Genomic DNA, 25,772 nt, shown 5'->3' on the forward strand with positions numbered 1-25,772 from the left:
CTTCTCTTTTATGATTTGGAGGCTGAAGAAAAATGGATACTTTACAATTTTTACTCGCTCCTAAAATGCTTCTACCACTCGGGCATGCGCTTTATCTCCTCTCCTTCACTTTCCCACGTGTTTGGTCGTCACGATCCCGCATCCGGTGGCAAAGCGGTTCTAGACGTGACTCGGTCTTCTGTCCCAGAAATATTCACGTGACCGAACGTCACCGCATTTATCGAGCCCGAGATGTAAGAGGCTTCACAGTATATAACAGTTTCTCGGATAGAGGATGATTGAAATGAATTCTGAAAAGTTCCCCGTTATCAAAACTCGGTTTACTCACGACTCGGTTGATTTAAATTAAGGACAAAGCTCTCTTTTATAAGGTCGCACGCATGTAGTTCTTTTTTATTTTAGTCGAGGATAACGTCTAAATTTTGTTGGAGACCTTCTAGGTGGAGGGTTATCATAGTCGTCACCACAGGCGACGAAGATCGTCCGGACCCCCTGAATAGCCCTCAACGTCGTTAATGCTGTAAACAGCGACTTAATGGATCCTCCCCAGTGGGATATTGGCAGTCCCGAGGGTAGAAGTGACATGGGGGAGGAGACTCGTCACAACTGTCAACTCCTGCCTTGTCGTCTTCCTGCAAATGATTGGTGACTTTCTGTGTGACGTCAGCCACAGCGTCCAATTGTGATTAGTATCCGAGGTGATTCGGATGAGAATTTCGATTGATGAAAGTGTCGTGATTCCCTCGTCTGATAATGTAATTTTTATCAGAATAAATTCATCTAAAATTAAGATTTTAACGAATAAAATATATCGTATTGCATCATTTAGGTAAAATCGGAAACGAATTTATATGATTAAAATACCAATATTTTAATCGTTCGAAAAAAGGACATTATTTCTTTTTTTAAATCTCGGCGGGGGTGGTGTGTGGGTCATGTGACACCGGTGCCCTCCTGCCCCTTTTCTCCCCTCGAACTGGCTCTTCTGGTTCTTCAAGGTGAACCTATTTCGTTGACTGGACCATTCAACTGCCTTAATTGATCGAAGACCGAGAACGTGATGGGGGACGGAAAGACGTGCGTGAGGTTTGCGTGAGGGCGGCTTCCGTGTAGTGAGTCGCGTTCCACACCCCTCGTTGTGAAGACACGAACTCTGACCCGAGCGTCAAAAACTGGTGGGAGTTGAAGTTGGCAAACGATCTTCTCGTTTTATATAAATATGTTTTAGATATAAATATCGGTTTTTCCGCAGGGGGCCTTAAAGACAAATCCGGTTGCATTTACGTTAGTTTAAACTAAAAAATAGTCCTTAGAGGCAGAGAATAAAACAGGAGATTTGTTACAGTGATATGATGCGATCTTTGTCTCGAGCTTTAGTTATATCTAGAATGACGTTTGGCCCTATCCAGAAGACCTAAATAGGAAAAGTAAATTAGCAGAATCTTCGAATAGTTTTGAGTTTAACGGAATATTAGTTTAAAAAATATTAGAAGCTAGTTGAATTGCATGAATGATTTTCATCTGATCATCTAGTGTTTTACTAAATATTGAATTTCAGGCAAAAATTGCTGGAAAGCTTTGTTACTTTTCATTTATGAAACAGAACCTTTGCATTGCATATAGAATCTTTAGAAATCGCTGTTTCTTCGTATCATATAGTTACTTTTGTTTTTATTTGAAACAGATTATTAAAGAAGTGAAATATTTCGGTTCCACCTGCCAAAAATGAATCCCTGGAGTTTCACCTGTTAGTAGATTATCTTACTTCTCATACCAAAAATAGCAAATGTTACCTTAACGAATTTGCCATTAGCGTTTTTATAGGGTGAAGCATAGTTTTTATTCTATCGACAGATGGCCAGACACCCACCCTCTGGCAAGGTTATAATCTGGTGCTGTATGTAGGGAGGCAGGTGAGGTGACACGGAGTGATAAGAGGGGATGAACAAATCTACATTTGTGACACCTTGCATCAACTTGACCTACATTTATCACTTTATTGATTTCCATACTATAACAATGAATTCATTCATTGTTACCGCAAAGGGACCAGGTTAATTTTTAGTATTAGCTTACACGCCTTCTATCTTGTTTGTAAGGAATCTAATTGGGTGTTACAAGATGAAAGAGAACGAAGAATTTACCGATTTCCTCTCTTTTACTTTTGAACTGATTTGCTTCTTCACCTGGAAGAGGGAGGTGTCGGGGTGAGGCAGTCTTCCCTCCTAGGCAGGAAACTGTTCTCCATTCCTAGAAACTCCAGTCTGTCATTAAAATTACAGCTTGAGGAAATAAGAAAAAGTTTGCAAATGTTAAATATGTTTGTGCAGAAGTGCAGTTGCTGGAATTCAGATAGAATGATAACCAAAAATAACGATTATCTCATAAAAGAAAAGAGGATATTAGGACACAAACCCGTTGGAACATTAGCATGCTACACCATTCGTAACCATTGTGAAGGAAACTTAAAAATCTCTTTCTTTATATTGTCTGGATAATTCGATTCAATCTTGTTTACGCTTGTCTGATGATATTGTTCTTCGTTTAGTTTCTCAATTTCTCTGAAACGAATTTATCCATTCCAAACACGAACCTCCACCTTACCTCTCCTGCTGATAGTTACGGGTTTGCTTTTCTTCGATGACCTCATTCACGTTTGTTCCCAAAATTACTTGGTTCGAGACCCTTACCGTGGACCTTCGAGCCATCTAAAATTTGTGTAAAACAGGAAAATGCGGTTTGAAAATTCGCCACTTATTTTTCTTCCCTTCATCTAGCTTTCAAATTTTTGACATTTCAGAATTTAATTTTAGTTTCAGTTCATAAAGACTATGCTATATTTAGTATATAGGACTATGTTGTTTTTATTATAGAATTTATAATTATTTTTAGTAGTTTCGTGTTGAAAAGGAAATTTAAAGTTCCTTAGTGTACGAGAGAATGCATGTTTTTTACAAAGTTGTAAAAGTTGTCTTCCATTAATTCTATTTATTTTACGAATTTAAGCAAATTAATTTCCAAAATACACTCAAATCTATTTCATTAACGATTAAAAAGTTTATGTAATTTTATATATTCGATTTAATTGAGGATATTATATAATCAATACTTATTAAATGTTGGTTTTTACTTATCGGTTCAACGTAATTTAATGGGATTCCCGAGAATTCTGTAAAGTCCATATTGTCAAAGCATTTTCGATCCTTCAGATTTGTAAGAAAGTGGTCATTCGGATCCATTATCAAGTGACGAAGCCAAGTGAAACAAACCCGTATAATTCAACATTGGGACTGCAGGTGTTTTCCCTCTTAAAATTATGGTGCATACTAGGTCGCTCCAAGCATTCTTAGGGTCGGGACAATTTTCTTCTCCTTTTTTTATTCCCCAATCCTGTCTTAGAATGATTTCGTTTCATCTGCAATGTCATATTATAACCTGATCTGTCATCGTTTGCCGGAAGTGCAGGAAGAACGTCTCGTGACGTCACATGTCGTTTATTTCATCCATTTTATCTCTTCCAGTAGCTATTTTAGAAATGACAATGTAAATAAGAATGAGAAATTTGAGCGGATAATCAGAATTTGAATGCGAATTCTGAGTTTCGAGCTTAAATTCAAAGAATTTGGCATTAACTAAATTGCATTTCTGTTCATAAATCAATTTTTTTTTTTTTAACGCAAGTTTTTATTCTGTTAGGATTTATTTTCGGCGTGATTCATTTTAGAGAATGCATCATTTTTACAATAAATAAACTGTTTTGAAACTCATTTTGAAAAGTAATTAACCGTCTAAATTTTGAAGGAATTCTTCGTAACGGATTCCCGATATAATTAGACATATTTGGAAGGCGCCTTAATTACATTCTAGTTGACTTTTTGGTAATGAAGGGGAAATCCCATCGTATCGTCTCCAAATATTGATTACCATTCTTTTCTTCTTCATTAACGTATTAAGACAAACTGTGAGTTTTCATGTCACGTGTGTATGCGATCGATCGCGCCTCTGCCTCCCCTGAGAGGCACCTTTCTAATCTCAAGGGGGTTTATCCCTATAGTGTCGCACTACCATCTGTTTTTTTTCTGTGATTATCAATAAAGAAAGCCACCGTTTTTGGATTCGAATCTCCAAATTTCGAAAATTTAACTTTCGGAGCTGTTATTACACCAATTTACTTGCCCATTCGACATCGATTAAAAAAGCATTAAATACTATAATAAAGGAATAATCGAGAAAAGAAATGATCAAACTTTTATTCTTGCCACCGTACCGAGTGGTCGTGTAAAGAAAAATCTGACATTCCTGAGGCACAACTTTACAATTCGGGAGGGGGGAGGAATCCTCTGGCCGTGTCATGCTTAAGTCGGCGACATCCACATTCACATAGTTGGCTGTCTACTACTTGGCAAAGTATAATAAGCACTGTAAGAACGACCACTTTCTCTCTCTCTCTACTGGGACAGTGCAAACTGTAATTACTGGTCCCATCACCTGCAGCCATGACAGAGGTGCAGTCAACCCGACCCGGTCTGTCCCACTCCGGCATTGCTGGGGTGGGGCAGCCTCCTTATACCGTAGGGGCAGACGGACAAAGAACCGATCCTCCGCTCTGTGCCACGAATACTGTTCGATACATTTCCCTACTTATAGTCGAGCTACACAACAATCATTTCTGAGGATCCGAAACCCACTTTCTGTTTTCGCCACACCTCCAAATTCGGTGAAGCTCGGTCGGTGGGGAGCATTTTTCTCGACAATCCAGCACCCGATTCTCTTCTAATATACAACTATTCCAAGAAGCTATTTGAATTTTTAAATTCCTCCAATATGTTGATAATTTAATACATGTTTTTAAAATAGAAAAAAAAAAACCAATAAATTATTATTATTATTTTTTTGTTTAATTTTACATAAATATTATTTCGAACAAAAAAAGAATAACTTATATTCTGTATTTTTGCTAGGATTTTAAATAATGGAATTTTGTTTTGAAAGATAATTTTGTTTAATTATTGATTGACAGAATAATCTGTTTTAAAATACAAGTATGGATAGCACAAAACTGGTTCTTGCTTCATTGCACCTTCGAATTCCAAAAGTGTCCACCGAAATGATCTAAGTTAATCTTAACTGGCTTAGTAACAGATTCGTTAAAGTTTTTATCTCGAATTAATTATGAAAAAATACTTTTAAACTGTATTAATAATATTTATTCCTTAAAATTCTGAATTTATTCGCTAAAGAAGAGTAATGCTTTCGATCGTCGTAATTTCAAGTTTATTGTATAAAGTTTCAATTTATCATCAGAATTAACTTTAAATAATTTCCCCATCATCAATATAGAAAAGATTAAAGTGGAAAAAAAAAATCATTTAACATCAGTGGATCTGGTTCATATCCTTTTCTCGGAGAGTACAAAAGAATTTCCGTAATCGATTTTCTTAATACTTTTAAAAGAAGAGGACTAATTAAAAAGATTGCTTTGAGGACTAGCCAAGAAATTAATCGCGTTTTCTATCGTGAAGTTATAGTTATCTGTGCGAGTTATTCAGTCAACTGCTTCTGGATACTTGGCAAGATATTTACAAGGTCGTTGAACTTCTAGAAGGAATGAAGCTGTCAAAGATAAAAGAGCGTTTCTCCGTGACTAGGAATTAGGGTTAGAAAAGGATATTTCGATGGCTGACCTCTTTTTTCACCATTTTCCATTTCATTTGTTACCTCTACATGAGGCCTTGACGTTCCTTTAACTACGAAGGGGCCTGCAAAGCTTCCATTCTGTAGGTTGTCTTATGTGACGAAATTCATTATCCTTCCGTTCAAAAATCAGCAGAGTAATTGAAAATTATACACGGTTTAAAGTATAGAGTATTGTTTCAATTTCGTCTAGAAATTTTGATTCCGAGAAGCGGTTCTACTCGCAGCCATCTTGGAATCTCCTTTCGAATGTCGATCGACTTAAGATACGCTAACGGTGATGACGGAGAGTGAGATGTCTTGATTAGAATATCATTTATGATCCTCCTTAATCTGTCCTTCATACTTTTATAAAGAGGGGCGCGGAATTCGGAAGGCTAACTTAGCTATTTACTATTAAACATTTAATCTAAACAAAAAAGTATATAATAAATTCCGAATCATCCTCGAGTGACGTCAATTGAATATAATTTCGCGCTTGCGGACTTACACAATCTTTACATATCTGATTCTGTTGACGAGGTCATTAGTAGTGTAAACTGCATCAGAAGAAATATATGTACTGGTGCTTGAGTAAACAGTTCCACCCGCTTTAAAAGCTTTCAAATAGTGCTCTTGTATTTAGAGAAAGATTTGCCCTCTCTCAAGATTCTCTATTTGCTTCCATTTCTATTCCGTTGTCACTAATTGAGAAAGCAAACACTGCGACGTTGCGGGATCACTATACGACTTATTATTGCTGTTATCCAGTGCGCATGTTCTGCATTCTATTGTTCGTTCCCCGACAGGAGCAGGCCATCGATACAAAAGATGCAACAATGTTTGGTGATCATCTTTTGTGGACCATCTTGTCAGAGATTATCTGTTCACCGAACGAGGCCTTCTATTCTTTCTCTGGTTCCGAACTATAGCTACCGAGGAGGACTTTCCTTTGTCGAGTTTGCTGGTCAACGTGTTTTGCTTCTTATAAACGACTTTTCTTTTTGAAAGTTTCTTAAATTGCAACTCGACATTTATGCTTCATTTATGCCGTTCACGTAAACATATGTCGAGTTTTCCTATTTTAATCTGAGTAGATTGCTATTTTAAGATAGAAAGTTAGCATTCTACGTATTGGAAGAAATTTAACATCGATTTCTTAAACTATAGAGAGAGAGCTGAGTTGTTTAGATCGTTGGGCAAAAATGATTTCGAAGTATTATTATTCGCGATACATGCGCATGTAACTCGGAAGGGACAGATTAATTTAAAAGATATGGAAACTCTACGCGCCCTGTACGCGTTGTTTTTAAAGGAAACCACTCCCGACCGAAGGGGGAGGGAAGAACATAATTAGTTAATTAGCATTCGCAACCCCGGAGGGGTGGCGCACGGGAGCGCGTGCCACACCCTAGTCCTTCCCTTTTTTTTATCAGGTGTCTGCACTTGCCCCGCAGTTCATATATTACGTGAACTTTTACCTTATACTAACCTTTACCCGTTTGGATTGTCGCCTTTTTAGCGGAAGCAGATGGATTGTTATAGTTTCGGATTTCTTCTGTCGTTCGAATTAGTAGAAGGATAATTTCGACATTGGCGAATTAGGAGATTTCAGTATATATGTTTGTGCAGCTCGGTCATCCATCAGAGAATATCTTCATCTTTCAAAGTAACAAATCCCACACGATTCAGCCCGACTGATTGTCCGTCGATGGTGATCGTGTCAACCATCGGAGAGACTCATTCGTCACATCTAGACTTTCTTGCGATAAACGCTCTACAGATGACATGTCAGATTATTCTCTTCTCCACATAAATCTGTGTCATCAATAAGCTCGTTTCGGCTCCACTTTTTCTCTTCAAATAAATTTAACCTTTATTGTTAACAATGGAATAAAATATTTTCTACATCTTAAATCTGTATAGTGGTTTTTTACAACCCCAAAATTTTCGATTACATCTATAAGTTTCTTGACATATTTAACCGTATCGCATCTTCAAGATTTTACAATTTTTTCTTGAAATTTATCTTCCACAAAGTCTGATAGTCGAATTCGTTTTAACCGTGTATTTTCTTGCACATGGTGTACGGCACTGTTCAGTCGTATTTCAAAATATGTACTAGCTTAATTGCTGTCGGAGTTGTTCCTACAAGTCGCGCAACTACCAGCGCGTTATCAGCATTCGAAATGAACCCGTCCACCCAGTAAAAACAGAGAGGAGGGTAAACTTCCCACCCCGTTTTATTCTTAAAACATGTGTACAAGGCGCTTGTTTTTCTTAGCTTTTAAAAAGACGAGAATCAAACATTAGAAACTCGAGCTCGCATAAGTATTACTTCATTGACCGGTGGGTGGGCCTTTTCCTCTTGGAGGGTCTGATGACAAAGATGAGAAGAGGTTTTTCTCTCGATCACGACTTGGTTCTTTTGATTTATAGGATTATATCGTCACTTCTGATATACAAATGTGGAATGCGCATCGAAATTTTTTACATGAAAAGATAATCTTTCCCATCAACTTTCCCTTTTTAAAAATATTTAACATCTAATTTTTACCACCGAAAAAAAATGCTTTATTTACTATATAATCCTAGTTTTATTAGAAGAAAAATGTTTAGTTTTTAACCCGGATTGTCTTTTCTCTAATACTTGAGTAAATATAAAATTCTTTGATAGATAAGTAGAATTATTTATATTCTCATGTCGGTCAATTGTGATCGACGGACGTGCCGAAGAGGCCCACACGGTCGAGGAATTCTGTGCTATTTCGGACTGCATGTGAGACCTCTTAATAACAGTTTTGAATACAGAAATTTGTCGGTTGTAAGTTTTTTCATTTCGACCTTTGAACTTCTTTGGTTCGTTAGTAAAATACCTGTTCGGGCCTCCTATTGTTGGTCCTGTGTGGGAACAATTCTTTACGAATGAAGGAAATTTAACGACCCACTTCGAATCTTTTTTTTTTTTCTTTTAAATTAAATTTTTAATTTAAAAATTATGAAAATTCCGAAAGGCTATTGATTATTTAAAATATACTTTCTTAAATAGTAACATCTGTGATGAAATCATATAACGTAATATATTTTGTTTTGAAAGATTGAAAATGTATATTGCAAAAGATGAAAATTTATAAATTTATTCTTAGCATCCAAGATTTATATCTTTTAATTCTTGAAATCAGAAATTCTAAGAATTTGAAACATGATTCTTTGAACGTCTTTTTCATAGAACCATCAGATAAAATCAGCTTTAAACTTTAATTATTTACTGATTTTGTATGATTGTAGAATCTAATTTCACATAAATGCAAACGAATTTATTCGAAATTAAATTCTATAATCGATTCATACATATGAGACTTGAAGGATTTCAAACACCCTTTTGATGTTAGTAGCTCTTTAACAGTTTAAACTGAACACATCATTCTCTTTTTTGAACTTTCTCCATTTCAAGAATTGAAGAAGGAAAGTTATAACTGAATTTAAATGGTTTTAATCTTTTAATTATTTGAAAAGAAAGGAAACATTTTTATATTGTCGTATCGTCTAAACATCGAGATTTTTATGAGGAGTTTAACGATGTTGCGAATGTATTCGTTATTGGAAATATGAGATTAAAATCACTATCAACCCTTATCAGTTGTATTTAAGTAAAAGAAAGAAAGATTTAAAATTTTCCGCTTTCGTTGTACAGAATATATCGGTGTTTTACGACCTTATAATTAGTCGCTTGCTTCTAAAAGGGAATTTTGGACAGAAGGCAGCCATATAAATTGATTTGTTGCAAAGAGGCGAGAGGATTGTGGCCAGCTAATGGACGTCCGGGAGCAGCAGCAGAGCACAGATAACGGTGCACCCGAACACCCTAATGGATGCGACGATTAGGAACCGTACTACGTCGCGTGATACTAACAGCGTTCCGTCTGTCGATCACTGTTATTTAGTAGATCCGCTGAGACACCTGGTGGCCAAGACTCTACATCGACCAAATTGTTTTCTCCGATCGCAACCAGTGCGGATTCTTGATGAATGTTTTGCGTGTTCTCTCTCACCCGAGGACCTTCTCCCTTTCCTACCCCCATTTCTTTCTAAGAAAGTAAATTACCTTCTTGTCTCTTCATTCGTGGCTCTACTTTACTACCTGCTTGAAAATCACAAGTATTCTTTTACCGAGAACAATATTTGCAATTTTTTCTCTTCTCCCTTTTGCAGTCCCTCAGTTTACAATGGGTTCCGAAAGAATAGAAATGCCCTGAGTAGAAAATTTTTCTTTAATATAACCACGTTCTAAATGACGTTTATAAAACGTGTTTCTCTGTTTTGCAAATAAAAGTATAAAAGCCTTACCTTTAGGCCAATTAAAATAATAATAATAGCAAATTAGTGTGTATAATTTATGCATTATTAAACAATTCCAATTATAATGATAAAGTCTTCCGACTAGAAAACGAATTTATAGGCAAAATAATTTAAATATTTTCAAAATTTTAGGAATTATTTCTATGGTGAGGGGGTTTCAATTGCTAGAAGATAACATTTTTTTAACTTGACCATCGGATGAACTTGTGGTGTAGCTGAATATCCGGTTAGTAACCTTGCGTTGTTTTTATATCAACATTCCACGTATAGCTTTAATAATAGAAAATCAGATGTTCAGAAATGTAATCAGATGTTCGGATGCCTTCATTGAGAACTTCGTTTTTAACCATTTCTATAAATATTTCTGTATTATTCAAAGTATTGAGATGTGAAAGAAGAATGCTAAGTGTGTAGAGAGTTCTGGAAATTTATCAAAGATGAAACGTAATAACAATGTTACAAGAAGAAGCTTACTTATAAATGGATGAAGAGGAACGCTTAAATAGTTTATAAATAAAATTCTAATTACTGGAAAAAGAGAATTAAATCAGTAACACCCTAAGAAGAAAACCTGATAAAAAGGCGGATCGGTTTATCAAGATATTTACGCAGAATTTCTTTTATCTATCTCTAAACAGACACAGGAAATACCTAAATATCGGCCCTTTTGAAATTTTTCTATTGACGTCAGCACCAAAATGACCCGTACATCCTTAGACCTCTTATAATTCCCAGAGCGGGAGGACATTCAACTTATGAAGAGTAATGCCGAATTGAAGAATTTTCCGATCACTGACCTTTTCTTCAAAAATCGATTGTTTCCTAAGAAAAGGAAAATGTTTTAATTGTCTATTGTTTGAGAATGTATCCGATAATTATCGGTTTGATTGCATACCTTCCCGTGGAAGGGGGAGAATACGTCTGGATGGCCTGCAATGCGAGAGGCACTGGATTTGGACTATTTCTGTAACAATTACGATTCTTTGTATTTGGAAGTTTTAGAACGAACAACTGGTTTCTTACACTAAATCATACTTTTCACATTATATTATCTGCAATGTAAGCTACGAGGCAAAATCCGGTCGACTCTTAATTACGATCACGATTTTAAAAGTAGATTAAGGTCACAATTTATATTAGGACACGAACCGCACTTCTTCATTGTTTTCTTTCCGATCTGTCTTAAGAAAATCAAAAGTAATATTTTAATTAATTTCTAAAAGTAGATTTTCTTCGAAAAGTAACAAAAATTTCATTGCCTCTAAATTATTGCCTACAAAATCTGCAGGCAACAATTTGAAGTCTTTATTTAATTGGGGATTGTTTCCCGAGAAAGATTTCGAAAGGTACGAATTAATGGGATAAGTATAATTTACTAAACTTTTTATAGAACACCTTAGAAATTCTCGGAAGAGAGAAAAAGTCTGAAGAGGAAAAAAGCTTCACGGTCGGCAGTTGTGGTCGGAAGAACAGAAAATAATTCCGAGAAGACGACATGGTCCTTTTAACGATTTGTTTAACTTAAGCTGTAAAAGTTTTCTTCCAAAATAATAGTAATAAACATATCCGGTGCGACACATAAACTAAAAATAAAAATCTTTCTTTTCGGATTCGGATTGGATTCTCTTTTACGGATGCTTCATTCATTTTCCATATAATTGATGTAAATACGTTGCTTCTTTTCTTTCGTAAGAATTACAAACGTAAAATTCTTCGAATCTAAGTATTTTATTAAATTCCAACGTTATCTTTCGAGGAAAAGAATTCAACAATGTTCATTGAACATCCCGAAATGGACAAAATTTAGTGTAAAATCTATTTATTGGCGTAACTTGAGAATCAATTACATGTTTTTAAAAGATGTTAACAGCAAAATTTTGAACTAAAACTTCTTTTCGGATGGATAACTAAAGATTATGAAAGAAAGTATAATAGGTAGGCCTAATACACATATATACAGAAAGTCCGCTTAAAGGATTGGTGCATTTAGTAACTTACACCGTCGATATTTGAATGCAAAGGGTCGTGCCATTTAAGCCGCATTGTGATCTTTTAATCGGATTTACTTCTATGAGAAAACTAGACGGAACTAAAAATAGAGTAAAGGGTCTCGGTTGTGGTAGAGTCGATTTTGGTTAAAAGCAATGAAAAGAATGTTGATTTAAAACTGCTTTTAATTAGGATGACGAGGAGTCTGAAGGGGCTTTTAATTTGTTACTTAGATGCTAATTGTTATCTTTTCGATAAAGAACAGATATGTCTAATCAATCAGATACAAATCTCGTCTGCGGTTTAAAACGATCTCATCGATTATAGCATCTTTTAATTATAATCCCAGTTATACAAGGCCCTTTGATTATATTTCCATCTCGAAGCGGATGAATCAAATTTCATTTTACTCGGAACATTTTATTAATTGTCCGCCAAATTCAAGAATATTTTAGCGAATCCTGGTATAAAAATCAATACGCGATGGCTCGATATAGGTTTGTTCTCATTACAAGATACCTTTTGATATGCATGTTTATAAAGATAGAAGCGTAAATTTGCCAAAAATTTCCCATTTTTTTAAAAAAGAAAGAGTCGAAATAAACGTTTTAACGGCGATAGGATGTTTAGAAAGTTTACTGATGAAGATACATCTGTACTTCAAGGCTGTTCATTGAAAATCGAAGGTTTTCAACAAATTTTCAGAGAATTTTTTTACGATTTCGATAATATGATAAATTCAAGATTTACAGAAAATTATACATCATTTATATTGAATTAATCCGATAATCTTGTTAGATTAGAAAACGCGAAATATGCTAATAAAGCGGAAAAATTTTACTAGAATTTCACGATTTCTGAACATGTAAATCGAAATTTTTGAATATATTTTGATGATATTGTCAGACGAAAGTAAGATTGACTGTATTTTCCCCTTTAGTTACGAAATACGACTGAGGTATTAAACAATATAGATTGAAACAGATCGTTACTCAAGATAAATCTACGGAGAATTTCAATACTAGAAGAAATGTCTGAACCAGGAGGGTAGCAAACGATAATTAAACTGGCCTGTCCGAACTGTCGCTTCAAATTCTGACCCAATCAGAGAAGTTCTTCCCCCATCCATCAAATGACAGGGAGGGTAGAGAGTGTTCAATTAGTTATCAGACTGGTTATTTTCTGTAGGGTGATGTAAAAACCTCTATTGTAGCAGAATTCTTATCGCTTAGCGACCACTTTTGATTAGTAGTTGGGGATGTAGCATCTTGTTTTATCCCCCGTCGTCGCACTCTGACTGGAGACAATTGAGCAGAACTTTTACTAGACTCCCCCCTTCCTCGGGAGTTGTAATGTCGGTAATCAGGGACGTAATTTCTTCTTTTTTTCTTTTATTCTCTTTTGTTTTTCTCTAGTATAATTCCAGTACAGAGACTAGTCTTCTTCCTCCGTCGTATTTTGCTTTTGCTCAGGAATGCACTTTTTAAAATGCAACTTTATTAATTTTAATTGGTGCGTTTGCTTTTCAGAAACATTCGGATGAAATTCGGTTTTTTTAAGTCTATATTTTCTGTGTTTTTTTTCATCTTTCAATCATCTAAATTGGCATATAAAAATTTTAAATTAGTTTAATGGCATTTTTCATACCATGCGTGCGTACAGATGTATGCGTGCTTATCATCGACTTGTAGACGAAACAAAGTGTAATTCGATGTATTTCTGCGTATGTTTTCTCAACTTTTACATGCCATTCAGTTTGATTTTTTTCACATCAATTTAAAAGAAATGAGGCGCAAGATCATGTTAGGGTCGGTGTCGACCTTTTGCACCCGACAACGATCATGCGCAATCCATCCACCTACGGATATTCGCCATTGTCCCAGAGAGAGAGAGCGTCTGCACATTAGTAAAGTAATTCGCAACTGCACGATAATGGTCAACGGATGAACGCATGCGCAACGGTGCATTCTCACTAATGTCTTCGCTTCCCCTCGTGATTGCTACTTTGATCTGACCAGGTATCAACCCATCCTTCATCGTGCTTTCTGGGAGTCTCGATTCCTCCGTTTTTATCTCTAACTAAAATCTCACAAAAAAATTTCTGCAAAACTTCGTTTTATGTTCTCAATGAATGGTTTGAAAAAGCTACGCATTCCGTTCGGTCTGCATTTGTACTTTAATAATCAGTACCAGGGTTCTTGGCCATACCTTTATTACTTTCAAGAATGTACTTTAAAAAGCTAAAACGACGACTTCTCTTCTCATCATCGTTTTTGACTAAAAAATTGCACAATTCTTATCTCGTCGTTACTATTAAGTATAGGATATCCATTAGGTGCAAACGTTCAGTTGTAATGAAGGAAAAGAACTTTCAAGGGACTCCATATTGTTTAGAAATGGAAAAGAACTTTAATATTATTTTTCTAGATGACTGACATTAGAACATAATCGATCTTGTTTCATTGGTACAATAGTTATAATTATTTTAAAATAATAAAATAGATTGAAAGTAATGACACGATTTCGATTTTCTCTTCTTGTAAATCTCATTATGAAAACGCAACTGAAAAAGTCGATTAGAAAAATATCAAAATTATTTTTCTTTTTTCTCGTTGATTTATCGCTTCGATAGTCCGAAAGTAACTGTATTTATATTTCATTTTTAACTTATAATAATTAAATATGATTTTAAATTGTGCCATGGTTTTATTAATTGAAATAACAACTTAACCCCGTCTAATTATTTGGAAAAACAGTTTTTACAGGCGAAGAATTCGCATTTTTTTTAAAAGCGAAGAGTACAGAATTAAATAACATAATACTAAAAATGTACAAGAAATATTTAAAATTGTATAATTATTTTGTTTTTTTTTTTCGTAATTTTCTATATAAGTCTGTGAATCTTTAGATTAATTTTGATCAAACTCTACGCGAAACTTCATATTGGAATTATGTCGAAAATTTGAAATCTCCATCTTAATTTTCTAGATATTCGTGGAATGTATACGGATAACGTACGGACGAAGCACAAATATCGACTTGTTTTTTTAAAACTTAATAAAAGAAGAAGAAAAAAAAAACGAAAGAAATCTAAACTAGATTTAATTTGGTTTTGCCAATTAGCATATTTTTTAGAAATTGAAACTTTAATTTTATTGAATAAGAGATGCACGAATGAGATTCCGATTTAAAAAGACCTTATCAGACTATTAAGGTTTCTTCGATGTGTTGAAAATTTTAGAAAGTGGCACAATGATAAACGATAATTTATTTATTAAATAAACACGTGAAAGTCGTTTATCAATGTTCAAGATAAGAAATTGCAATTCCACTCCCTCTTGATACTTACACTTTATCCTTTCTGGATTATTTTAAATCAGTTAAAAAAAATAGACAGTTAAATATTTAGAATTGTTACGTAGATAATTTCGTTATACATATATTAAAAAAAAACAAAAATAAAATAAATCGTTGTATTTTAAAAACAATTTTTAATAATTAAAAATAACCGAAATGCGTTTGATGACGTACCCTTTAAATATTTTCTGGAACCTCTTCCACTTCAATCGTTTTACGATCGCCATTTTGAGATTGACATCTTCAAGTATCACGTGATCATAGGCCGTTCATGTGCAGCACAAGTGAGCGTGGGAATGCCCTATTGGTATTCAGTCGGTGTCACCAACAGTGGGTTTATGGACGAAGTTGGGTCTTGTGCCGGTTTGCAAATGAAAGATAAAATGTTTGTTATAAATAAAGCGAATCACTTTGTTTGTATTGTGTAAACATTGCGTCGTTAGAGAAAGAATCTGTCGTTCATTTCCATTAAGAAATCACAATTACGGTTTTTCTTTTAAATTTCAACTAATTCGAAGTTGTACAATAACTAAGGATGCCCGTCAAAAAGAGAACTTCTGTTAAATATTTGCTGTAAAAGTTACAAATTAGGCCACAATGCATAAGAATCCTTGCCAATTCCGATACATTGGAGCTATGATTTATGATACATACATAACTCCAAGTCATTTATCTAAAGAGTCGATGCGTGTTTTGCCTTCTCCTTTCTCTCCTGCTGGACAACATCCTTCCGATAGAATGGAATCTTGCGGACTAGTGCCTCTTGTCCCCTTTAAATAGTTTAAACAAAATCATCTTACTGAAGCTGATTGAACTGTTTCCCGTATAAATATTTCATATCCATTCCTAACCCATAAAATTTTTCTTTATCTCTCTATTTTATGATTTAAAAATTTAATAGAAATCCAAGTTGAAGCGAAAATTCTAAGAAATTATGAAATTTATTTATGTGTTTTATTTTGGCATTTACAATTACATAAATTATTTGCCATTAGTAACTTGAACTTTTAGTCAAAAATTTCGAACACGGAGAACACACTTTGGTTTTCGTATATTTTTCGCGATATTCTATACGGTATATAAGAGTTTTCTCTGTATATCGTCTGGACTAAAATGTTATTTATTATAGTAAAGACATAAGTAAAACGCTTTAAATGCATTTTAACATTTTTTCTGTTAATGGTATATGGTTCCATAAAGGTCTAGGCAATCACACTTAGGGTGGAGTATAAATTTATGCCGAATTTCGTTTAACTCGATACCTGCTGACACGCAACCCCCCGCTTAAAACAAGACCATATTATATTAAAGTAATTATTTGTATGTAGCAATTAGTTGAATTATAAAATATTAAAAATAATTCTAGATTTTAATGTTTTTCGTTTAAAATTAAACTCTGTACCCGCGATTTATTTCTGTTAAAGTATTAAATACCTTGATAAATCGAATTTTTTTTAGTAGAAGATATGACTGAAACATAATTATGAAATGTTATACAAATATCGTCTAATCCCGTAAATTAAGTTACGATAAAGTAAACAGCATTAGATTGATATAATGTTATGTTTATCATCCCTATTTCATAATTTTTTTTTTGTTAATTTTTATTAAATAGATTAATCAAATTATAATAATTACAAATTATTTTTCATTATTGGTTATAAAATATTTAGACAATTCTAAATTTTTGTCTTCACAAAATCCAATCCTTATCTTGGAGAAGATATGATCAGAATCGATTGTATTTTTTTTTCTAATAATAATAAATTTAAGTCTATTTGTGATGTAAAACAGTTATCACACTAATCAAATATTATAAATTTAATGAAAATTACGTCTAATAAAAATTTTATTGTAGGCCTAGTCAATAGAAATCCTTAATTTCTAAATTAAGTAATCCAACAAGAGAGAACATTTTAAAAGTCTCGTTTAAATCTCTCTCAGTAAATTTAAAGTTACTAAAACTAAGAACCCATTAAATATTCGATTTGACCAGAATACAGCTTACCGTATTCTTACCGAATAAAATTTCGAAATATTTTCATAAGTTCATCCCTTCTTTTTCAGCTTTACACTTGAGAAAGGAATAAAGATTTTCGAAATTATTTTCAAAATTCAGTCTTTTTATTTTAAATCGATTTATAATTTTTATATATTCCTTTTCGAATACAATATTCTCGATAGAAAACTTATTTCCACCTATTTTTTTGTGAATATTCGAATGTTTTTAAACTATATCACGCGTGAGTTGGTACAGTGATAGCCTGTTTGATCGATTCTTTTCTATTATATAAGTACGATTCGACATGATTTATGCTTTTGATGATAATTATCACGATTTAGGTTAATTAGAATTAATGAATGTGCTGTCAAAATTCATTAATCCTTACTTTTGATCTCAACATTTCTTATCGATATGCAGACATTTATTTGATATATTATTTATTAATCTTAAATATAAGTTTGATAGTTATGTAATTTGTCAAATTTAAGTTAAAATGGATCATTCTATTAGTTACAGATTTTAAAGAATAAAAACGATATAGGCCTTATTTATAGGCTTCATTTTTTAAACTTATTTTATTCGTAAAAACTCGCGAAAGTCTTCGGATCATTTCAAAATATCTTCGGTTTCTAAACATAATTCTTATTTTAAGTGGACATGAAAGGGCAATTGAATTTTTAATGATACGTTCTGTATTACTCATTGCCGTTTCGCGTATTCGGTATTACGAAAGACGGTAATATAAGTCCTACTTGTTAATACTTTATCATTAAATGTCAAGTGCCCCACTGTTCATCGATAGTTTATGTGTTAGAAGTACTTCATTGTGAGAAATAACGTACGTTTACATTTAGACCTAATGTTTTTTCTATAATTAGAAGAAATGATCTAATTAACTGCAAATTCAATAGTGAAAATCACTTAAGTGAGGATAAGTTTCTAAACTTTAACCCTCAGTCTACCAAGTTATTTATTTTATAGGAATGTTTCTTAGAAAATCATATTAAAATCGAATTAAGATCCTTTTTGCCGATTTATGAGAAAAATAAATTCGATAAAAATAGCATAAAATTGTTGTATAATAATAATAAAAAAGAAAATATAAAGATCAATTTTATTTTTATTTCTAGAATATCTATAATTAAATGAAATTATCTATAATTTTAGAAACAATGGCGGATCAAATTGATCCGTAATTGATAGTGTATGGATATTTTTAAATTTCTACACTGTTTTTTAATTAGAAAATTCCATTGTAATAAGTATTAAATGGTTATAATTTCTTTTCTTCGCAAAATTTTTAAATTTTTTTATTTAATAAAAACTGAAAGATCAATGGTGCATTGGATTCTGTGATCTCGTCATTTAATAATTAAAAGAAGTTCCATTTGATGTGTTATCTTTCTTAAGCGGCCGATTTATACAAATTGATTACACTAAAAGTAAAAGTCTAGCTTATATTATATTCATTAGGATAACGGTAAATTAGAAATATACTTTTTTGATAAATAAATTTACAATGACGATTAATGAATTTTTAATAGTTTATCAAAACTAATGCCAAATCATTTTTATTCTGTAAATTACCGTACTGGATACACTATTATAAAGTATTTTTTCTATGAATCTGCCTAAGTGAAGACATTTATTTTCTGTTGTTGATTTGCGTAGAGGTTTAATAGATATAAACTTATAAACCTGTAACCAATATGTTCAAAATTCGGTGCGTTAGATGCTTTGATTCAACTCTTATATTATGAAATTTTATTATAAATTATTGGTATATAATATACCTACGATTAGAGCCATATAATGTTATATTTATAAACTAGGTAATTCTGAAGAAAATCTATTAATAAATTCATTCGTCGATTAAACATTTAATTGGATAATAATAATAATACAAATTATATTTAATTTAAATTATGTGAGTTTAGTATACAGAAAGGAGAAAGAAAAGATTGAAAAGTTATTGTTTATTAAGAAAAGGAAAAGAAATTATTATTATTTTTTTGAGTTTATATGAGAAAAATTTTAATACTCCATATTTTCTTCTAAGTTTTTTTTTTATTTTTCACATTATATTTTATTAAATATTTTATAATAGTTGAATAGAAATTTATATTAATTATTTCGAAACGTGTAATGTTATACCGAACACTTTTAGAAGTGTCAGATGATATTCTAGATCTTCGAAAATTGCTAACACCGATACAGGAGTAAACCTATAATTTTTTTTTGATTAATAGCATAATTTAATAGATAAACATTATGAAAAAGGCAAATATAGTTTACAATAACAGGAAGCGATTATAAAACGTATAAAACATATTGATAAATAAGCGACGAATTAAGAATAAACAAAGAAAATTAAACGAAAAATAAGCATATGAAATAAATGAAAAGCATTTTATTAAATACATATATATATATATATATAAGTATTTGTTTGTAAATCATTTATTCTACATTTACTCATTCATTTAAACATAAACGAACGAATAAACTTATATCAACTAATATGTAATGTTTATGTAAGTTTAGAAAGTTTTATTGAAGTTTCCCAGATTAATTTTCTCTCATAGAAGTTTTATTTACTGTGCTTTAGATGAATTTCGATCATTTTGATTTGTTACTATATAATTATATATTATTTAATTCTGATTTACATTATAACAAAGCAGCAAAAAGCTCCTTTACGCGATGAAACTAATGCACCCTTGTATGTCTCTACGTACTATTCTAGCTTTTTAAAACGTTTTGATGTTATTAATACCATTATTTTCCGTTAGAATGTTTAATACTTATATTAATGGGATTATCTATAAACATTTTAGTGAAATTAATTGAATAAATCTTTACAAGAAGATATTGAAAATTTTCTAGCTACCAATTCACTGCGTTATAATGTTAATCTTTCACTCTTGTCTTCACTCTTGCTCAGATCTTTAATCTTGTGAGAAGATATTTTCTAAATTCATTAAAAGATTACTTTGTATATCGTTTATATAAAATTCCTAATTTCTATTTTAAGATACATAGTAGTATTTTGATAAACTCTTTGCATAATTACGGCCAAATTAAACCTAGTTACACGTTTAAATTATCTCATTAGGATCGACTGACCATAAAATCTTAAGAAATGTTAAATTTTAAAGGATTTATTTTAAAAATGCATAATTAAATAATTCAATTTCTATAATATATAATTTATAAATTAGGCCTAATAATTTTTTATTTATATANCGTTACAAGAAATAGGCTACAAGAACTTTTAAAGTTACGTGCACAGAACGGAAAAAATTTTCATTGTCATTTTCTAAATCATTTGTTTTCCTTTTATTTATAAGCAGAATCATCAATTAACCTCTGATAAATTAACTGTTGTTAACGAAAAGTTTATTAGATTTTACTCGATAAAATAGCAAAAATAATTAAGGGAAATTCATATGAAAAGAGAAAATACTTTATGTGTTGAGATTGTTTTGCTATTTATAATTATTACTGAATTCTGGATTTGCATTATTACGACCGGAATCCTATTAGATTGCCTACGAAATACAGCTTGACATGTTTCATATGGAATGAATATTATATTAATCTTCGAAGCGATGACAAAAAAACTATTAAATAGGCCTAAGTGTAAGCAAGAGCGATCAAATTCCACGTTGATATATCTACAGAATAACAATTTTACATCATAACTCTTTCGTATTTATATGCCTGAAGCGCACAAAATTATTTCATTTTTTTTAAATATAATTCACAATGTTAATTCTATTTTTCTAATATTGTAAATGATGAAATAATAATATACTTAAATTAAATTACAACGTATATTATTTCAGGTATTATTTAAAATTTTACTAAAATTCTGTAAATATTATAATTAGTTGTATCAGAAAAATACAATTTTTTTAACGGAGATTGAGTTGAAAAACTTGCTGTAAATCTAATTTATCGCCGAGAATTACAAAATTTTAAACACTCTTTAATTAATTTGAGATTCTGGTTAATTAATTGCTGCGATATATATGTATATGATCTCATATATAACATTAATTATTACATTTTCTTATTGAGAAATTCGAATAAAACGTTTACGTTACGGATTCTGTACTTTTCAGAAATGTATGGCTCTATCTGAAAATCGATCTAACATTGAAAATAGCTTAATAATTCCAAAATTATCTCAAATATTCGAATTTAAATTTATAATTGAAAGTAGTTCTGTCGTATTCATCCGGTTAATTTAGATATATGATGACCTATTCGGAATCCTTATCATTATCATTATCTGTCGGTTCCTAGAAAGTGACTCAATGAGAATTATCTTGCGTATTTCTTCAAAAAAATATCGAAATTTTCAATGTAATTGTTATGATATATCATATAATGCAATTAAAATTAATTTGTGATATTCAAAATATATTGATCGAAATGTTAAAAAAATGGCTTTATCTGATAAAAAATACGGTAATTCTTTTCTTTAAAATTGCAACGTAACGTAAAAATAATATTACACTTATTACATCTAGTAATTTTAATTTTTACTATCTTGATAGTGAAGATTAGACTACTAAATCGATGCTCTAGTTTTGAAATTTGCATTTTATTAATATTCTGTTTCGGAATTGGTAATTTTTCTTCTGATCACGATAAGTTGTACGTACACCTACGATACTTGTTGTTTTCGCTTTGAAAGTGGCATAACAAAACTATTATTGTATTTATTTATTTATTGATTTTTGATTACCTTCCTTCTTTTTATAATGAAGATGATGACTCGTGTACTTGTAAGACAGTTTTGCAATTTTATGGTATTTTTATGGCATATTAGATGATAGCGATAGATAATTTATAATCAAATTTTTCTTAACTTTAGGAGAATTTCTATTTTAAAAGTCATTCGGTACTCTGTTATTGTTTTTTTTAAAATAAATTTTGAGCTATATGTTTGTGTTTTTTAATGGAATAAGGATAACTACACTATATACACATAATTTTAAAACATTCGTTAATTTTTGCTGATATATGAAAAATAGTTTTTATCCTAAAAGTTCAAATAGTTTTTATCCTAAAAGTACGATAAGCGTATACAATATATATATATATTTTAAAGTGATACTGTCATTGATATTAGATTTCAACAGTTTTCTTTCTATGATTTTTTAATTTTTTTCTTTTTATTCAAAGGAATTTTTCAAATATGTTGAATAGTTGACAATATTAGGCATAGTTAATGCTTTTTGTCAAAATGTTTGAAAATTATATGTCAATGTTGGCATTCTTATTAAATAGGATTACAAATTATTGATGAAATTATAATAATGATTTCCCTAATTATTATATGAAATTGGCTTTAATGTTTGCAAATCTTCCTATCTATTATTATATGACAATAAGTTATATCTCTTATATAATAAAGTTTAGAACTTGATTTAAAGATTTTCTGTTAAATAGCTAACAGAATTTTAATTAGTTAATTTATTAAAATACTGTAATTTTCTTTTAAATGTCAGTTATATATATTGTAGGTCTCTACATTTCAGTATCGTTTCAACTCTTCTTGTAATATTCAGTTAAGAATCAAATCTGTTTTAGTTTATTTTAATAAAATTAAATAAAGATTGCAATTTAATTTTTCATATTAGAAATTACTATAAATTATTTTAAAAAATTCGAATAAAATGTTAGGCGTATTCTTTGCTTAGTTTAATTAATAAAAATATGTTTATTTAAGAAATTGTTTTAAAGAAATATTTCAATTCCTGTTCAGGTTATATCTTCATTTATATTTAAAATCTTATAAAATCTATATAAAGAGATTTTCTTTTTAATTTTAAGAGAAGCAAGAATTGGTAAAGTATTTTATAGTTAACTTTGTTTAAATTATTAAAAATATTGTATTTTCTTTATAAATACCGCTTATCTCCAATCTCATATATTCGAATCCAGCCTTTTCACTATCATTTTAATTCTTATGACAATTTTTTGAAGACGAAATTGTCCATCGAAATGCATTTTGTAAACGAAAAATAAAGATTTATTTAATAGCGTAATGTTAAATTTTATTTTTGGAATATTTAGTGAACGTTTAGCTCTCCATTAGAATTAGATATTGTTGACAACGTAGAGGTGGGATTTTTATTTTGTATATTTGATTGATAGCATCGTTCGACCTTTAAAACCATTGCCTGTCCTGTGGGTGGAGATGTAATGGGTGGCAAACGATGTTCGTGTAGGTGGCTGACCCCGAAAGGCTATTGAGCCATAAGATAACTGAGCCGATAATACTTTTATAAATGATATTTTTGTCCATTTAGAAAATGAACTTCATTTAATTTTGAAAATCCAAATTGACTACCGTACTTGATATACTTAAAGGAAATGGGGTGCTTAGTTTCATTTATTCTGTTGCTATATGAATTTGTATATTTTCTCTGAATAATTTCTTTTAAATTTCGTGAAAGATTGTAGAAGAATGGATTAGTAGTAGCTGTGGACTTTTCTTTTCTACAACGTAAGACTGTGACTTGTCTCCTGGAGGCGGAAAACCGGTCTAGGTATGCGCCAAGTTCGCGGTCACACCTGGGTCCTTATTGACAAACACTCTTTCTGGCTCAAGCCTTTCATCATTCCAATATCAAATTTTATTGGTAGATGAACGGAATGTTAAGAACGATTCTTAACAGAATAGCGAAATAAAAATTTATTTTATGAATAAATTATTTACTTAATATGCGAAACAGTTGACGTATATACTCTTTGCATAGGGATGAATTTTTCACAGATCACTATCTCGATTGGGGTAATAAAGGGGTTTCTAATTGTACGAAAGACAAAATCATAAACACAAAATTACAGAAGATGGATAAAACGTACCGAGATTCATTTTTGTGTAATGGTAGCTGCAGGATGTCACGAAGTCAACCCAATTAAGTCGACTTAGCCTAAAAAATCGGTCGAAATTAGTATATAATTTAGAAAAATCAAAAACATAAATATATATTACAATAATTAAAGATTCTGTGTTACGAGAAATGCTTTACTTTTGCATTTGATTTTATGAAGACGCGGATCAATTCTTGGAAACCCCAATCCTAATGAACGATTCAAGGAATATTGTAGAGACAAATGTAGGATATCGAAGTATCATTTCTCCGCGTGTTGCACCGTTGTCGTAAGATGGCAATGAGGTCTAAAACGATATTTATTGTCTGATAGTTGTTTGAAACAGTAGGAGAGGAAGGTGATCCCCAGGACGCCGGGAGGGTGATGGAAAGACTTAAGGGAGGTTGAAATGTGGGAACAAGGTCAATCTGCAGGTTGGTTGTAACTGGATACCATATAACTACTTTACTCGGTACCTAATGAACTCTCCAATCGTTATGTGTATTTCTTATATTCCCATGGCATCATGAATGATAATTTTTCTCTTCCACAAAAGTATTTACAAGTATTTACTCACGTTTATTCTTTTAAAAGTGTTTAGTTCCTTTAGTTATTTTATCTGGTACAAACTTCTCCCAAGTAGTCATTAATTAGAATTTTCAGGATTTAATCAAACGTAAATGGATGGTGCCTCTAGATTTTGGAAGTAGATTTCGTGGTAAGTTGCCAGTAGGCGTAAATCATTACAATTTAAGCTCAATTTTATTTAGTCTCCCTGGGAAAAGAAATTTAAGTAGGTCTTCGTTTTTCTATTATCATTATTCTTTACTGTTACAGTTCATAATAATAATAAATCAGTGGAAATTAAATAAATTAAAATTCGTTTATTCAATTTTTAGAATTTTTTTTTTATTAAAAGTAAAAAAATTATCATTAGATGTGTATCTTATTCAATGCGAAATAAACGGATAACGTATTTCAATCGAAAGTTTCATTTAGAAAAATTAAGCTTTGTATAATTATAAATCTGTGTAGTTCATAATAAATGAATATTTTCTTAGTTATAAATTTAATCCATCTTCGTAAATTTAATTTTATTATCGAATTTATTCGAATAGAAATAAATATATTTCTCTGATTGCGCTCATTTGAAATGCAAATCATGATTAATGTTCTCGCTTAGATATTTAAATAGAAGGCGAGTCTTTCCTCGACATTTTGATTATGTATTATATCATCTATTAGCCTACAATATTTCCTTATGAGACAATTTAAAAATAGCACAGTTCTTGCAGGAAAACTGACATTCACTTAATCTAATGTTAAAAACTACTTTTCATCTTTCCATTTATTTTTCATGTCTTTATGTAAGTTTTAAAATATGTATTTGTAAAACTGATACAATGCTTGACAACTGAAAATGCTTGTTGTCATTTGATAAATTTGATATACGTTTTAATTGTTTTAAAGAATAAGAATATAGAATAATAGTAAA

General features: G+C 31.3%; 1 protein-coding gene and 1 long non-coding RNA gene across 2 annotated transcripts in view; one reads left to right on the top strand and one right to left on the bottom strand.

Moving 5' to 3' along the window:
• LOC111626921 (protein dachsous-like) overlaps window positions 1-25,772 on the top strand; it is a 103,087-nt gene that overhangs the window by 14,212 nt on the left and 63,103 nt on the right. The window lies entirely within an intron of this gene.
• Window positions 8,946-11,169, bottom strand: LOC111626923. Its single transcript, XR_002756946.1, has 3 exons — window positions 11,068-11,169; window positions 10,928-10,996; window positions 8,946-10,854 (listed from the first exon to the last, which is right to left on the bottom strand). It is a non-coding gene; the product is annotated as an uncharacterized LOC111626923 (long non-coding RNA).

The sequence above is a fragment of the Centruroides sculpturatus genome, unplaced genomic scaffold, assembly GCF_000671375.1.
Source record: "Centruroides sculpturatus isolate CEXI.00-Female unplaced genomic scaffold, Cexi_2.0 scaffold164, whole genome shotgun sequence".
Lineage (NCBI taxonomy): Eukaryota > Metazoa > Arthropoda > Arachnida > Scorpiones > Buthidae > Centruroides > Centruroides sculpturatus.